Source organism: Mchenga conophoros, linkage group LG17 (assembly GCF_057382185.1).
Source record: "Mchenga conophoros isolate Kocher_MC1m ecotype Shallow Benthic linkage group LG17, M_conophoros_male_GT1.1, whole genome shotgun sequence".
Taxonomy (NCBI): Eukaryota; Metazoa; Chordata; class Actinopteri; order Cichliformes; family Cichlidae; genus Mchenga; species Mchenga conophoros.
The window spans coordinates 133,370-150,235 of record NC_140542.1 but is presented as its reverse complement, the minus strand read 5'-3'; positions in this window follow the sequence as shown (position 1 = coordinate 150,235).

Here is a 16,866-nt window from a genome sequence, read left to right as displayed (position 1 = left end):
CATCTGTCTTTTCATCGTGAATTTTAATTACCTTGCTAGCGTGACATTAACCTTTTCATACAGCAACCAGCTGTCATATCCCCTCATGTGTGACCTGTTATCTGTCCCGCAAGTGGTTAATTTGGGTTGGCAGTGGGTGGTTCCCTGCTGAGAAGAGGGGAGGAATAAATAGGTTGGTCGTTTGGTACACACCTGGAGATTAAACGCTGCATTAAAACAGAGATGAGAAAAAAACCCTGTATGTTAGGCCTGACATGTGTGCAATAACATGACTCCTGATATCTCTGTGTAATGGACCGCATCACAGGTAGCATGCCTACAGCAAACACATTTCACTCTGGCACAGTCACATGGATTGACTGAGCATGCGTAAGTTCCTTCACATTAAATAAATTTGTCAAAGAACCTTAATTTGAGCAAGGCGATTCCAACATTATAGTCGCAAAGGTTTAAATGTAGGATACTGACATAGAGCAAAATCAGGTAAGGAAAACTGCATGTAAAGTAAACAGGACAGCAATCCAGCTAAGATCATATTAATAACTTCTTCAGAGTTTTTGATGAAAAGCTCAGAGTCAAGGTCACTTCCTTCAGAGTATAACTGATCAATTACCCAGAGGAATCAAAGCTGTGAAGCCGATTTATTGCCTCTGTAATATTCAAAACTTCTCTTCCTTCATGGTAGAGGTCAGAAATAACTCCTGCCCAGTAAGCCCACAAGATACAAATACTGACCGTTCGGCAATGGGCCCCGCTGGAATGCAGATTATACTAATTGCACTGCAGTAGGGTGGATAAATAACTCAGAAAAAAGAAAAAAGAGTAAAAAGGTGAAAGATGAAGACTTTGCAGGTGATAATGAGCTCGGTGGGAAGTGCTTTGCCATTCTAGTTTATTTGAGTAATAATAATTGCATTTGCCAGTGCTTGTAATAAATGAACAGGAGCTGGAATCAGTAACTCTAATGCAACAGCGTGCATATGGAGTGAGACACAATGACTGTTTTGGGTTTTTCAGATCACTTGAAATGAAAATTCTGAAAATTCAGATTTTCCCCCCCTTTTTCTTTAATTCTGATTCTTAAGATACAAGATTCAATTGACTGAATGATGAAAGATGATTTCTTGCTTGGGAAAACCATCACAGAAACTTGGAATTCTGATGAATTCGGACATCAATAAGTAGAATTCTGAGACAGGTAAATCTGCGCGGACTAAAGTGACCCCTCCTCAAATTCTAGCCTATTTTTTAGGCTGAAAAGTGAGAGCCAAGTTCTCTTCTGTAATTTACCCCTCTTACATTAATCTAATGCAACAGTTCAGACTGAAAAGAGAACGCTGAAAATCCAACATTTTTGTGTTTGCCTGGGTATACTGGTAATGGTAATTGGACTAGATCTTATCTGGTGCTTTTCTACTTTACCTGAGCACACAAAGTGCTTTATGAAACAGGCTCCATTCATCCATTTACATTTTGTAAGCTTTTTCTAAGTGTTTTCTACCTAGCATTCACACACATTCATACTCCAATGAATGCATCACAGAGCAACTTGGGGTTAGTGTCTTGCCAAAGGATATTTGGCTTGTTGACTGGATAAATTGCTGTACTTCCTGAGCTACAGGAAAGAAATTGATTTGCAGTTTATTATATTATGGATGCAAAGCTCCCAAAATATTGCCAAACAAATGAAGTACTTAAGCTTACTTACAGTACTTAAGTTCTGTGGTGCCAACTAAATTCCAGCCACTCGCATGTTGCATGTGGTTGCAAAATGTATCTTTAGAGATAAAGGTGCATAAGCTACAGCCTAATGGAAAGTGTCTCTCGAATGGTTGCATCAAGATAAGATTATCATTTCCAAGGTTGATGCATGAACGTACTGCAATTATTTCTACAGACCTTGCAAGCATAATTCAGCGACTTGATAAAAGTGACAAAGTATTAAAGTCAGCAGAGACTAAAGGAAATGGCTGCAATATATCACTGGCTGTCATGCATTTTATGAGACACAAATGAGTCCTGTTACATCCTCAAGCAGAGAACATATCACTGTTTCCACTTTGTAAGGTCACTTACCTACAGGTAACACAGCATGTGAATCATCCGTTGCAGTTGCCTGAAAATGCATAAGTAGGCACCATCATGCATTATTAAACCACAGACCTGATAATCTCCCTCGTCCGATATTTACTGTACAGTAAGATAGGAGGCTGAGGGTGGATTTTCCTCTCTTTTTATCTCAAGGATTGGCATGGCAACACTAGCTTCACAGAAACCACTGTGAGCATTATCAGGAGACAAGATGTGTGATCTAAACACATAACGCTTAGAAGCCTGAGTCGCGTCCCAGAGTGACAAAAACCTGCCTGTTCAAACTGTGTTTGAAACGTGAAGTCAATTCATGATGAGCTTGAGCTTTCTCAAAAGATATGTAACGCAGATGGAAACCATCCAAAGTGGTCCACTGTTCGTGTTTGGAGTGCACTGATGTAGTATAGCCACAGGTAAGGGGTTGTATTACGGAAGCAGAGTTTTGTCCTATAGACAAAACAGTTGGAGAGTATTAGCAGTGGAATGCAGGTATATGTTTATCATAGTCTTATATGGTCTAATATAACTAACTTTTTTTTTTTTTGCCAAGGCAAAAAAAAAATCCTGGCGGCTGCCAGTGGTACCCCTCAGCCTCCTAGTAGACATACAGTGGGGCAAAAAAGTATTTAGTCAGCCACCGATTGTGCAAGTTCCCCCACCTAAAATGATGACAGAGGTCAGTAATTTGCACCAGAGGTACACTTCAACTGTGAGAGACAGAATGTGAAAAAAAAATCCATGAATCCACATGGTAGGATTTGTAAAGAATTTATTGGTAAATCAGGGTGGAAAATAAGTATTTGGTCAATAACAAAAATACAACTCAATACTTTGTAACATAACCTTTGTTGGCAATAACAGAGGTCAAACGTTTACTATAGGTCTTTACCAGGTTTGCACACACAGTAGCTGGTATTTTGGCCCATTCCTCCATGCAGATCTTCTCGAGAGCAGTGATGTTTTGGGGCTGTCGTCGAGCAACACGGACTTTCAACTCCCGCCACAGATTTTCTATGGGGTTGAGGTCTGGAGACTGGCTAGGCCACTCCAGGACTTTCAAATGCTTCTTACGGAGCCACTCCTTTGTTGCCCGGGCGGTGTGTTTTGGATCATTGTCATGTTGGAAGACCCAGCCTCGTTTCATCTTCAAAGTTCTCACTGATGGAAGGAGGTTTTGGCTCAAAATCTCACGATACATGGCCCCATTCATTCTGTCCTTAACACGGATCAGTCGTCCTGTCCCCTTGGCAGAAAAACAGCTCCATAGCATGATGTTTCCACCCCCATGCTTCACAGTAGGTATGGTGTTCTTGGGATGCAACTCAGTATTCTTCTTCCTCCAAACACGACGAGTTGAGTTTATACCAAAAAGTTCTACTTTGGTTTCATCTGACCACATGACATTCTCCCAATCCTCTGCTGTATCATCCATGTGCTCTCTGGCAAACTTCAGACGGGCCTGGACATGCACTGGCTTCAGCAGCGGAACACGTCTGGCACTGCGGGATTTGATTCCCTGCTGTTGTAGTGTGTTACTGATGGTGACCTTTGTTACTTTGGTCCCAGCTCTCTGCAGGTCATTCACCAGGTCCCCCCGTGTGGTTCTGGGATCTTTGCTCACCGTTCTCATGATCATTTTGACCCCACGGATGAGATCTTGCATGGAGCCCCAGATCGAGGGAGATTATCAGTGGTCTTGTATGTCTTCCATTTTCTGATGATTGCTCCCACAGTTGATTTTTTCACACCAAGCTGCTTGCCACTCTTCCCAGTCTGGTGCAGGTCTACAATACTTTTCCTGGTGTCCTTCGAAAGCTCTTTGGTCTTGGCCATGGCGGAGTTTGGAGTCTGACTGTTTGAGGCTGTGGACAGGTGTCTTTTATACAGATGATGAGTTCAAACAGGTGCCATTCATACAGGTAACGAGTGGGGGACAGAAAAGCTTCTTACAGAAGACGTTACAGGTCTGTGAGAGCCAGAGATTTTCCTTGTTTGAGGTGACCAAATACTTATTTTCCACCCTGATTTACGAATAAATTCTTTACAAATCCTACCATGTGGATTCATGATTTTTTTTTCACATTCTGTCTCTCACAGTTGAAGTGTACCTCTGGTGCAAATTACTGACCTCTGTAATCATTTTAAGTGGGGGAACTTGCACAATCGGTGGCTGACTAAATACTTTTTTGCCCCACTGTACCTGTGGTATTAGTTTCAAGGTTTCAGAAACTTGACCTGTGAACTCGAACTTGTGTGAGATTTTCAGTAGACACACCTATGTATCAATTTGAGACTCCTACACAAACGTCACAAACTTGACTGTCCATGTTGGCCGACCGCCCAGCAGCCTGATTACAATATCTCATCAGCCTTTTACAGCCGAGTGGGAAAAGGGGAAAGAGAAAACCTAAAACAAGCCAATATACAACTAAGTATTCTTCTGTATCCAATGAATTTTATTTTTAATACCATGAAAGACATTCACCTTCATTATACAGGGTGGGCCATTTATATGGATACACCGTAATAAAATGAGAATCTTTTATCTTTGGGGTCATCTGAAGGCAATTGTCTATGGTGTGAAGATACGAGATGTGCAGCACCTGAAACTACGGATACTGGATGCCTGTGCTGGCATTTCTCCTGCGGTGTTGCTATCAGTGTGTGAAGAGTGGGAGAAGAGGGTTGCACTGACAATCCAACACAATGGGCAGCACATTGAACACATTTTATGATTGGTCAGAAACTTGTAAATAACTCATGAAAGAATAAAGTTACGTTGAAACCAAGCGCACCATTGTTTTTCTTGTGACATTACCAATAAGTTTGATGTGTCACATGGTCCTCTTCCTATTGAAGAAACAAAAGTTGTATCCAAGATGGCCGACTTCTAAATGGCCACCATGGTCACCACCCATCTGGAGGAGTTTGCCCCCTCACATATACTAATGTGCCACAAACAGGACTTTAATATCACCAACCATTCCCATGTTATTACGGTGTATCCATATAAATGGCCCACCCTGTAGTTTTGAGTAGGTGGATACAGATATGTGGTAAAACAGCTTTCACCCTTGGAAATGTCATTAGTTTACCTAATCTCTATGGGTCTACAGAGATTAGCTAAACTGGGAAAGGAGAGAAAAAACCATCAGCACCTTGGAAAATCACTTCCACGTTTGGAGTAAATGTGACATCAATATTCATGGAACCAATGTCTTTTTTTCATTGGTGCCATGTTGTCATGATGATTGCAATTTACAAATACAGCATATTCTTGGCAGTGAAGATTTTGCACACGTGTCACATTAAAATCCATTTCTATCAGATATGGAAAACAAAACTGTTACACTGAAAGGCAAACTGTGTGGACCTACTGTTTCTCCCATACAAAATTACACTGATAGTAAAGCCTCATCAATATACACGCCCAACTCAAACACATTGGGGTTTTTTTATTTCTCAAAGTTGCGATCGAAAAGTGACCATTTCTGCTTTCCATCCTACCATTAGTAACACAATGCCCTGCTGCATTAATGGAAAATAGATTTTGTCATATTCAATACAACATGGCTTTCATTTTCTAAATTATAGTCCCCATTAGCGTCATAATGGAGGATAAAGCAGGGCCTAGATTGTGATTAACTTGTCATGACCGACTACCATGTAGTGTTCGTGAGGTCTGAGACAAATCCACCCCACACTTGACTTGTGCAATTTAAATAGTGAAGATGGCAAACGAACGTTTGAGTTTTCATGGCAGGACCTATAAATAACCAATGGGTTATACTGTGGTGCTCATTTCCATCTTTATATTAAGATTTTGGTAAAAATATTTCAAACTTAGGATACATGGGTACTCTATCCAACTGTGACGCTGTATTGATCAATGGATTGCTACCTGGTATCTGGGATGATCTGGGACAGATCATACTACTCAAATACTTGAAATACATACTAAGTTAATTGAAATTTTTGCATATTCTTCCTCACTTCCAATCTTCATACATGTGGCAGGTGGTTTTACTACAAATTTTCTTAAAAAGCAAAACAATTTATTACTGCTTGAATTTAAGGGTTCTGTGTCAGGAGACTAACTGCAAACAAAACTGAAAAGGTCATTGCCCAGTGACATCAGGAAACAGATTGCAAGAATCACCAGATGCCCTTTCTGTCATGTGTGAGTGTGTGGCTGGCAGTTAGCAGACCCAAATACAGACTCAGAGACAGATTCGGAAGCCACACAGCTTTGTGCAGTCTAACTGGAAACCAGAACTTACATGACTAAGCTAACAGGGTGTGCGCGCACACGCAAGGAGGGACCAATGATGACATGACAGGGAACTGAGACAAGCTGAAGACTGAAATACACAGGATAACGAGAGGACGGATGACAGGCAACAGAGCTGGAACAAAGTAGACATAATGAGACAAGGGAAGCAAAGCTGAACACAAGGCACAGAAACAAAGACTATCAAAATAAACAGGAAACAGACAGAGACCGCACAAGGAAGACAGAGAACGCGGGCAAAAGAGCAGAGCACAGAGAGAGAACAGAGAAACCAGATGGACACACAGAGACATGGTGCAAATAAACACAGAGACAAGACAGATTTCACAGGGAGACAGAAATAACTCAGGAAGCTAGACGTTAGAGGACAGGGACGACTGAGACAGACTAGGCACGAAAGGGAACTAAAACTAAACAAGGAGCAGAGAACTCAGCAAACTCAGGAAATAAAAAACTCTCTTAGATCTCATTCCAGAAATACAGAACAATTCCAGGCAAACACAAAGTACTGGGTCAGGAACCTGGGACTATGACACTATGATAAGCAAACAAACAGCACACACAGCAGAAACAAGTGGACGGATATTAACTCAATCATATGAACAGGGAGAATAAGAATGGAGGGAGTGTATGTTTGTGGACAAAAAGTACAAATATAAGTGATGGTGGAAATGACAGCAGGGGCGGACAACATACTAGACTGTATAAACAGAAATTTGCATAGCAAAACAGAGAAATGTCATTGTGAGTTGTATATACAGAACACCCGTTTCAAATATGGAAACATTCTGGATAAAACATTTACAAAATCAAACCAAAACATGTTTATTTGTGGAGATTTCATAATAGACTTATTAAATCCAAACATAGATGACCAAAGAGTCATCTAGATCTATGCCAGATTTCCGTGGCCCTCTGTTAAAGACCATTTCATGCCAGTCAGTTCAGCATTAGATATTTTCCCTGATTAATATGAAAGCCAGTTAGGCAGGTGTGTGTGTATAATGGAAGAAAAAAGGCTTGTCCTCATTTCCCCAACGCTAGAGAAGCAATGACTTACAAGGATTGACTATTTGCCTCTCTACAAATCAGCACTCATTATGCAAAGTGAGTGAGCCCTCCGGTGTGGCCAGAAGAATGTAGCGGAGAGCAAACTCAACAGGATGTTGATTCACAAGAGTAGGGGACACAGCGGTGCTACCAGCACTGGATGGTAACTGGACTGAACAAGTGTCAAGTGTAATTTAAGGGCAAGACGAGGATAAGCACAGTGAAACCCTACTCTAGGGCCCCAGACTGTGGAAATAACCTGATTGACAACCTATCCACAAATTCATTTGCCTGGCTGACTGCCCACGAATTAGGCACAGCGCCACCTCAGCACCTCTGTGAGCCACACTGTCAGGGCTCATTCACTGATTTCCATGTTGGAGCCACCCTTACTATACACCCAACATCTAAGGGATGGAAAGGGAAATAAAACTTTTACTTCAAAGATCTGTTACTTTCAAAGAACTTCATATTTATTACTTTGATTCCCCGGTTACTGACCATCCCCAGTGCTTTGTCCAGTGCTCATTTCATTTTTCTATTCATACTCCATGTTTCCCTTTTATTTACCATACATGCTTGTAGAATGATTGTAGAAGTTAGAATTATTTTTGATCCAACACTGTTTTCCACACATGCCAAATACACAAATGGCAGAAACTTCTGTGAGAAACAACTTTACTTCCAAACTTTCATTCTTCTAAACAGATTATAGAGCTGTGATGAAACTGTGAAGGGAAAAAACCCCTCAGCACTGCATACATCAGCGTCAGTCACCACCAACTTTGACAGTGAAAATGGTCAACTTTGCGTTTTTTTGTTGTTTGTACTGCACATTTTAAAGTACAATTAATTACCTGTGTTAAGTGGGAAAGTACAAGCAGAGCGAAAACAGTTTCCCTCATTTATCAGTGAAATCATTCATGACATTCATGACAAAGCCTCACAGCCTCACTCAAGTGTTTGTTCCCACTTGGAACAGAATCTTAAAGTGTCACCCAAATAATTAGGAGGAAACTCACACTTAAAGCTCATTGTCCGCTGTTCATCTTGATGTTTCTTGGTTTTTTTTTTTCATTAATCAGATTGACTAACAAGGCGACTAAAATATTTATTTAGGCTTTATAAAGTGTTTGCATTGTTGATTTTGTTGTATTTTTTAATGAAAAAAGGCCAAAGAGTCAAAGAAAGAGAACTTATTGCAATAAAAGAGTGTGATTATGAAGAAAATTCACATATTATCATGAAACAGACTTTTCCCTTGCATTCACATTTTAGAGCCATTTTAAACATTTACTGTCACCTCTCTTGGTGCTAGCTGTAGCAACTGCTATGCAATTTTCTCCACTTGGGCTGCACAATATGGAAAAAACTATTTCACAGTCATTTTTTTCATATCAATTCAAATCAATATGTTTCACAATATAAATAAAGTCACTATTTTTTTAAAGCTTAAAGATTCCTTTTTACTCCCGAGTCTGATATACAGATATAAAGTTAATTTTGGTTAATTTTGTAATAATGTAAATATTATTTAATTTAATCTAATGTATCATAAACAGTTGCAAAATACATCCACTAGCTGGGCCCACGTCCTCATTTTAGGTTTAACAGCGTTTTAGTAGGTAAAGGTGATGCTTGGACATGAATTCAGCTGCGGTTTGGGGAAGGCCTCGAAGGGCACTGGCGACGGTTCCCGGGCCTGGCAGATCCCCGTGTACTAAATAGGAGTGAAGAAGTTAAAGAATTGAGAACAAGGAGGGAGGGAGGGGCACGTAAACAAGAATGAACACCTTGCAGAACTGGGGGAACCTATATAGATGACAACCAGAAGGAGCGTGTTTGGAGGCGTGGTCCTGCTCCTGAAATTCCCATACATAATCTCCAATAATTTTTGTACAGTTCAAATAATAAATATTTGGGTCCTCCATGGACAACAGCCCTCCACGAGTATCATTTTAAAAGGACCCTTATTGAACTATATACTGCATTTTATGTGTGCACCGTGTGCCCTTTGTTCTCACTGCAACTTGTTTTTTCACCACTTTGCTGAAGTTGTGTTGGGAAAGGTGGTTGTGCAATATAATAATTCCCAGCTCTTACAAATGTGTTAGCTACAGCTTTCCTCCCACTTCTCTGGCAAACGAGCACATTCACAGCAGCAAAGATCAGCGGATCAATAGAAACATAAGGCAGCTTCATCTTCAATGAACTTTCTTTTTCTGTCTTTGTTTGCACCGTAGCACATCTTCACGTGGGAGGCAGAGATTTTCAAACTTTCAGTTCCTCTATTAGTCACGGCGTAAAATTGATTACAAACGGAGAGGAATTAAGAGACGTTCAAATTACATAATTATGACACTTAACTGCGAGGCATTTCTAACGCTGAGGAATTTAAAGGGAACTGTTCATTTTGTGAGACTTCCAAGATTCAGAATTAGCAGCTACATCAGGGCACGCAGAGAAAATGTGAATGTGAAGCACCAATGTGATTAGAAGGCTGTTTTTTTAGTGTTTTCTTTGATAAATTTTATATCTGGAAAGGACAGTTTTCCAAAATATTAACAATAATAACACATGTCCTCATCTTTGTGTATACATGCCTGAAGACTAGAAGAGGTAAGACAATCGGTTCTGTCTACCCATCTGTTTGCAACCCACAGACCTACACATCATTCTGTTCGTGTGCTTGTCCCATGTATGCCCATCTCACATTATTATAAAAGTAACTATATACACTAGAACCTGGGCAAGTATATTTCTATTACTGTCATGCTTATTGTGCTGAGGCTGAGTTTTGTTTTTCTTTCCTCCTTTTTTTCCCCTTTTCTCTGTTCTTCAACCTGTTTGGTACAAAGCAATCAATCAACTGTGGCGTGGTGCCACAGTTCAGACAGTTAGGGTTGGTCTCATCTCCACTCTGCAGTCTGCCTGGTACCCTGACTGGAAACCTTTTTGTTCGAGTCGCTACTCACCTCTGGGCTGTGGACACTATCAGCACCGCTAAAGAAGGAACTCACCTTCTCACAGTCTGCCTACCCGCTCTTCACCTGCGTGGCCATGCAACCTCTGGATATCCACCTGGCACCCGTGTTGTCCTCCTGAGCTCTCACTCACCTCCACAAAAAGTCACACAACCCAGAATACTGAAAAGACTCAGCGCTGTTCCTACTGCCCTGGAATCAGCATTAACTCTCTAACTCTCCCCTTACCTAAGACCACTTATTCACTCCGCACTGCAGTCATCAAATCTAACACTCTCACAACTCAACAAAACTTGCTAGCAGTCATCTGAGACTGTTCACTGAATCCGGTTTATATTTAACTATTAGCTATTCTCATCAGGATTAATGGCGTGTGAAATATTGGAAGGAATCTTACAATCTTACAAACAGGACAAAAAATATCTACATATCTATATTATTGCTAATATATATTGTAATATATCTATATCACTAAAGCACTTCTGGATGCAAACTGCATTTCGTTGCCCTGTACCTGTGCATGTGCAATGACAATAAAGTTGAATTCTAATTCTAAAAATATGACCCTTTTGTTCCAGGTTATATAGAATTTGCCTTTTTGTAAGCTAAAAGAAAAGGTCAACTTTTCCAGATTAAAGATCTCAGAGTTCAGGGTACACCCACTAATGATCTGTGACTGCCTTCCCATTATTAAAATTCAATATGGACAATTTAAGAATACATGAATGAATGAAAATAATGTGTATCCACTCAGTCGCAGTATCTCAAAAAGGCTAAAGGTGTAATTTTTTATGTTTATGTACCTTTTTTTCCTTTGGGGTCTTGAAATGTCAGTCCACCAAATCAGTTAGGTGACTTATAGTAATCATTCAAAAGCTCTTTGTTTTATATAGAGCACACTGAAATTATATCCTAGGTATCCAAGAAATACTCCTGTACATATTACACGTCAATCAAACCAAAAGCAGAAGGCCAGTACTGCTGGGACACACCACGTTACTTATCCCAGCATGAAAACTACTTTCTGTGACCTTTAAGCTTTACTGTAGCAGTTTATTGACTTTCTGTCTCAGCATACATCTCTGATAATACAAGGCAGCATTTTAGAGACATTTTTGTGGACAGAAGCTGCTTCACTGAAGCCTTCCAGTCATCCAATAAACAGCAGGAAACAAGGGTGGGGGAGGTGTTTTTTGCTGAATATATGAGAAAATAATAAAAAATAAAACTGCAAGATTACAGAAAAGGGATCAAGAATGACTTTTTAGATGGTGAAAAGTTAAAGTTAAAGATTAAACACAGGAACAGTGAACGCCAACTTTTTCAGTCTCCACAATTTCATTGGTGATAAAATACAAACCAACTACATTGATTAAAAAAATAAGAACGACAGAAATGGTAAATGGCCTGTATTTATATAGCACTTTACTAGTCCCTAAGGACCCCAAAGCGCTTTACATATCCAGTCATCCACCCATTCACACACATTCACACACTGGTGATGGCAAGCTACATTGTAGCCACAGCCACCCTGGGGCACACTGACAGAGGCGAGGCTGCCGGACACTGGCGCCACCGGGCCCTCTGACCACCACCAGTAGGCAACGGGTGAAGTGTCTTGCCCAAGGACACAACGACCGAGACTGTCCAAGCCGGGGCTCGAACCGGCAACCTTCCGATTACGAGGCGAACTCCCAACTCTTGAGCCACGATCGCCCCAAAGTGTCGGTTTCTTTGACAGATGGTAACTCCAGAAAGTGATAAACTGAAACTCAACATACACATAACCCAAGCAAACATTTGCTTCAGTAAATACCAAACAATTTACAATGTCTACTTCATTTTTTACATGAATGTCAGTTGCAGTTCTTCTCGTGGCTTTACATACGTGGTAGCTTGTACTGCAAACTGAGGAGAACTTTATATGAGTTAAAGTAAAGCTGGTAGCTATGAAAAGTATGGTGTTGAACTGCGTACAAAGAAGAGGATGCAGCTTGCTGAGGCTGCTGCACAAATAATACTGTGCTCTGCTGCCAAGGTGACACTGCATCTCTCACCAGCTCTTTGTCCGCAGACTCTAACCTGTTGACAGGATGCCACATCGCATAGTTGAGCTCACTCTTCACACTGATGGATGTTCAAGACAAGCACAGCACATCAAATCCCCCATTTTTTGATCTGTTATTTCCTTGCCCTAACAGTCAGAGAGGCAGAGGCTGACAGAACGGTTTAATGCCAGCACTTGTCATCATTTTTCTTACCAACCAATCCCAAAAGCAAACAACGGCTGCTTTACATGTATAGGGCTGCAATTTATTCTTGCAAAGAGAATCAAATCCAAATCAACACTTGTCATACTTGCCTAATGCAATAAAAACGTACCTTTAGGATGGGATACAGTTAATGATGAATCACAGGGTTGGTAATCTACGGGTGTCTGAAATTTCCTAACTCCTTGAAACAACTGAAATTTTCAGTATTTTTCTTCTACGATGATAAAGAATTCATATAGTGCAAAGAAAAAGCAAGGGAAAAGGGAAAAGACTACATCCCCAGTTATTACAGCAGAACAAACCCGCAGAGAAAGATCGATGGTAATTCTTGGTGAAGCATTTGTTCTGACAAAGCCTCAGAAAAGTTTGAGATAAAACCATAAATGAGTGATAATAAAGTTTTACTTCCCACCACTTAGGTTTAGGTTTAGTACACCCCCCAAAATCAAAGTTTCCCCTCTGACAAGCTTTAAGGACAAGTTTTTTTCCAATTCATATTTTCTAAAAAATTCATCAGCTGGCGCAGTGTGAGTAGCTGGATGGGGTCAGGGTCCATGAAATAAAAAATGTTAAAAATACTTGCCAAGAGTTTCTGTAATGCAATTGTTTGTTTCAACAAGCCCGCCTGTACACAAATGCCATGTGCAAACATTAGGATAGACGGGCTGCCTGGAAATGTATCTGGTGCATGGGACAGACAACCCCAGGACTTAATTTATGAACACAGACGAGAGCTTATAACCTGGAATATATTAAGTGGTCACTATGAAAGTCTACGCACTCACATTACTGACATGAAAGTCAGGTGGAACATTCAATGAACTTGAGCATGACCGACTTGTATTAATAGTCTGAACACACAGTCCCTGTGCACCTTGGTGGCCTTTTTAAATGTAATTAAGCTCCAAATCTCATCACCGAGTTTAAGTATGGAGAAATGCAAAGGACATGGAAGGTTGAATGTGTAAAGTAAGAACAAGCACAGAGGAGACAGTCAGTAATTTTCAACAGGTTATGAGAGTGACCGAACGAGCTGAAACAGAGACATTGGTACGTGTGTGTGTTTGGGTGTGAGTGTGTCTCTCCACTAGAAGAGTGAGGAGTACAGCCTTGGATTACACAGAGAGAGGATTAACATCTCTACAGTCGAGGGATCTGTGTGAAATTGCAAAGGTGTGCCACTGCAATTTTCACTGCTGTCAGGCTGCCTCCTCTAGGGTGTGAAATTTTCACCAGATACCAGACAAAGATTTCTGCTGTGGTTGGCCAGTTTGTCTACTTGGCTTTCTGGAACCTTCTGGTCTATATGGGACACTAACCTTACATTTAGATCTTAGTTCTGATTAAGGTTTCATGATTAAGGAAGGATGCAAAAGCCTCAAATCAATTAAATTAATCAGAGGCTGAATGAAACTGTCCAAGGATTATGAGGAGACAAGAAAGAAAGTGAAAAAAAAAAGTCTACATGTATAAAGATGCAGTTAAGAACTGACAGAGAATTAAAAATGCAAGACCAGGATTCCTCTTCTTTTTAATTTTAGAACCACTTTAAATCAAAGCACTTCTATGATTTCTTGCAGTCTGGGTTCTGTTAGTATTGTTGTTCTGCTTCTAGTTCACTCGTGATCTGGTCTAGTCTACTTAGTGTTTCCTTGTTGTCTAGTCCCTGTTGCTGGGTTTGATGTGGTTTCCTGTTTTATTTTTATTTTCTCATGTGCTTTTTATTTACTTTTACTTTCTTGCCTTATTGTTGTGATTCTTTTCAGCTGTGTCTTGCCAGCCTTATCTGTCAACTTTCATGAGGATTTCATGTGGGAGTTTTTAAACCATCTTTCTTTCCATCTAGTTGTTGTCACAATGTCTGTAAATCCTCTTTGTGTGTTTCTTATTGTTTATTCATTCAAATCACATCAAACATTTTGAAAATGTCCTAGGCCCCTTGAAAGCTCAAGATTGGATGTGGAAATATTCTATACTCCTGATCAACTGCTGTGCTCCTTCACTGAACTCTAGAGTAAAGTGTTACCAGCGAGAAATGTACCCAAAACAAAGACAGGAAATTATCCCCATAAACACGATTCGTGTAGAGACAGATGTTGGAATAGCAGCTGCTACTCATGATCAACAAAAGCAAACAATGTGTCTGGATTCAGAAATTGTTTGTTCCTAACGGCTACAGTATGAACACCAGAAAATCACAATAGGTTTTGGCAAAAGAACAAGGCAGGTCCGTGTGTCCATCGCATGGACACACATTCTTTAGTTCTCAGATGACAGTTTTTGTTTAGAGAAGGTGGTTTAATTCTAATTCGACAGACTTAGAAGGAAAAGGTTACACAATCAGCTTTTCTGTTCTCTTTTCTCAGGCAAATAACTATTTTCATCCTCGACATGTATTTACTAAACTTGAAAAATTAAAAACTGAGCAAATCAGATCGAATTTTGCAACTCAGCGGGAAGTACAGCTGCTGCTTTTCAAGGTTTGTTTACTTATCTAGTGTGTATTTTTTGTATTTTTTCTTTTGTTTTTTCCTTCACTTCCCTTTCTTTTCTCTTTTTCTCTTTGTGTTTGTCCTTGCAGAGAAGTCAAGTGGCTCTCTGTGTCTCTCTGCCAAAGCACAGGTGACACGTCGGACACCTGGAGGAGAAGGCTAATGAGGTGCCCTGCCACTCCAAATCTTGGCTTCTCATCTGGACTTTTAGCAGGGGACTGCAGAGGGGAAAAACGATCACTGCAGCTGTGACCAACTACTGACATCTAAGCACGCATCAGTGTGTGGAAGCTCTTCAGGAAATCATTACAGTTGAACTCTAACTCGTGATAGTGTTATGATATGTTGTCTGCATCAATACATCAGTGTCTGTTTAGCTGAAGTGAAAAAATAAACTACCGAAAAAGTCAAAAAGCATGCGTTATAAACCAAGTCGTGATCAAAGAAAGAAGTCAAATATACCTTTGCAGATCAAAGGATAACCAGACTCCAAGTTAAAGCGATTTGAAAAAGAAAAGGTTGTCTGTATTACAAGTAAGCATTGTATCTCCAGCAGTTACCAAACATGCTCTAAATGAATACAGTGAAACGCAATTGTTGCGTGATGTTAAACAGCAGTTCTGCCTTTCCTAACCCAAAGAACCACCTTCAAGAAAAAGGGTGCTCTGTGCAGCATTTTACAAATTTACCTTGCTGATGTTGTTCCTCTAAAAGGTAGTGGAAAAGGAGCTCTTGGTTCTCCATGACTTCTATAAACTGTACATGACTGTGCCCTACTGTATCATGAGATGATGGGAAAATTAACCTCATGCTCTGTCTTTTATATTGTACAAGGTCTAAGAAAAAAAGTCATATCAGATTTAAACCAGGCTTTGGCACAAACTGTAGGTGTTTGTTTTTACCTCCAGATCACTGAATAATGTAATGTGCATGTCCCCATAGGGAGATTAGCCCTCTGCATTTAACCCATTCACCCAGTGAAGCAGCGGGCAGCCACCAATGCAGCGTCCGGGGAGCAGTGTGTAGGGACGGTAGCTTGATCAGGGGTACCTCAGGGTAGCCGTTCTATGGATTCAAACCCCCGACCTTCCAATCACAGGGCAACAACTCTACCTACTGAGCTAGCCCTGACCCAATAGGTGCTGATAACTGAGAAAAAATACATTTGTACAGAAAAAGTTACACAAACGTTTCTCTAAAATGCACCAAAACCATCTGTACTAGCCTGGCATGTGTCAGTCACCAGTCTCTCTGGCAACAGGTAAGCTTTATTCACTCTTCCAACTGACTGCAGGTCTGTTACTGACAACAGGAGAGCATGCTGGAAAGTGGGTCACTGTCAACACCGTCTGTCTCCCACCCATATGCTTCACCAGCACCTCAGCTAACCTCAGGATATGCATGACAAAGAACTAAAGAGACAGTGTCAAGTGTGTAACCTTACCTCAAAAATTTAATAAATAAAAATCACCGCAGTCACTTTTCTACTATCGACCGAAAACAATTTTCAACGATGCAGAAGCTGGTGAGTGAAGCCACACGATGGTTCGTGGAGGGGAAACAAAACCCTGTGTGCTCTCTGCTAGGAGGACTGATTTACCTTCAGTGCTGCAGAGTAAAAGTGCCAGATTAAAAGTGACAGTGCGGTCTCTCTTGAGCCCGACTGTTAGATTTGAGAAAAGGGT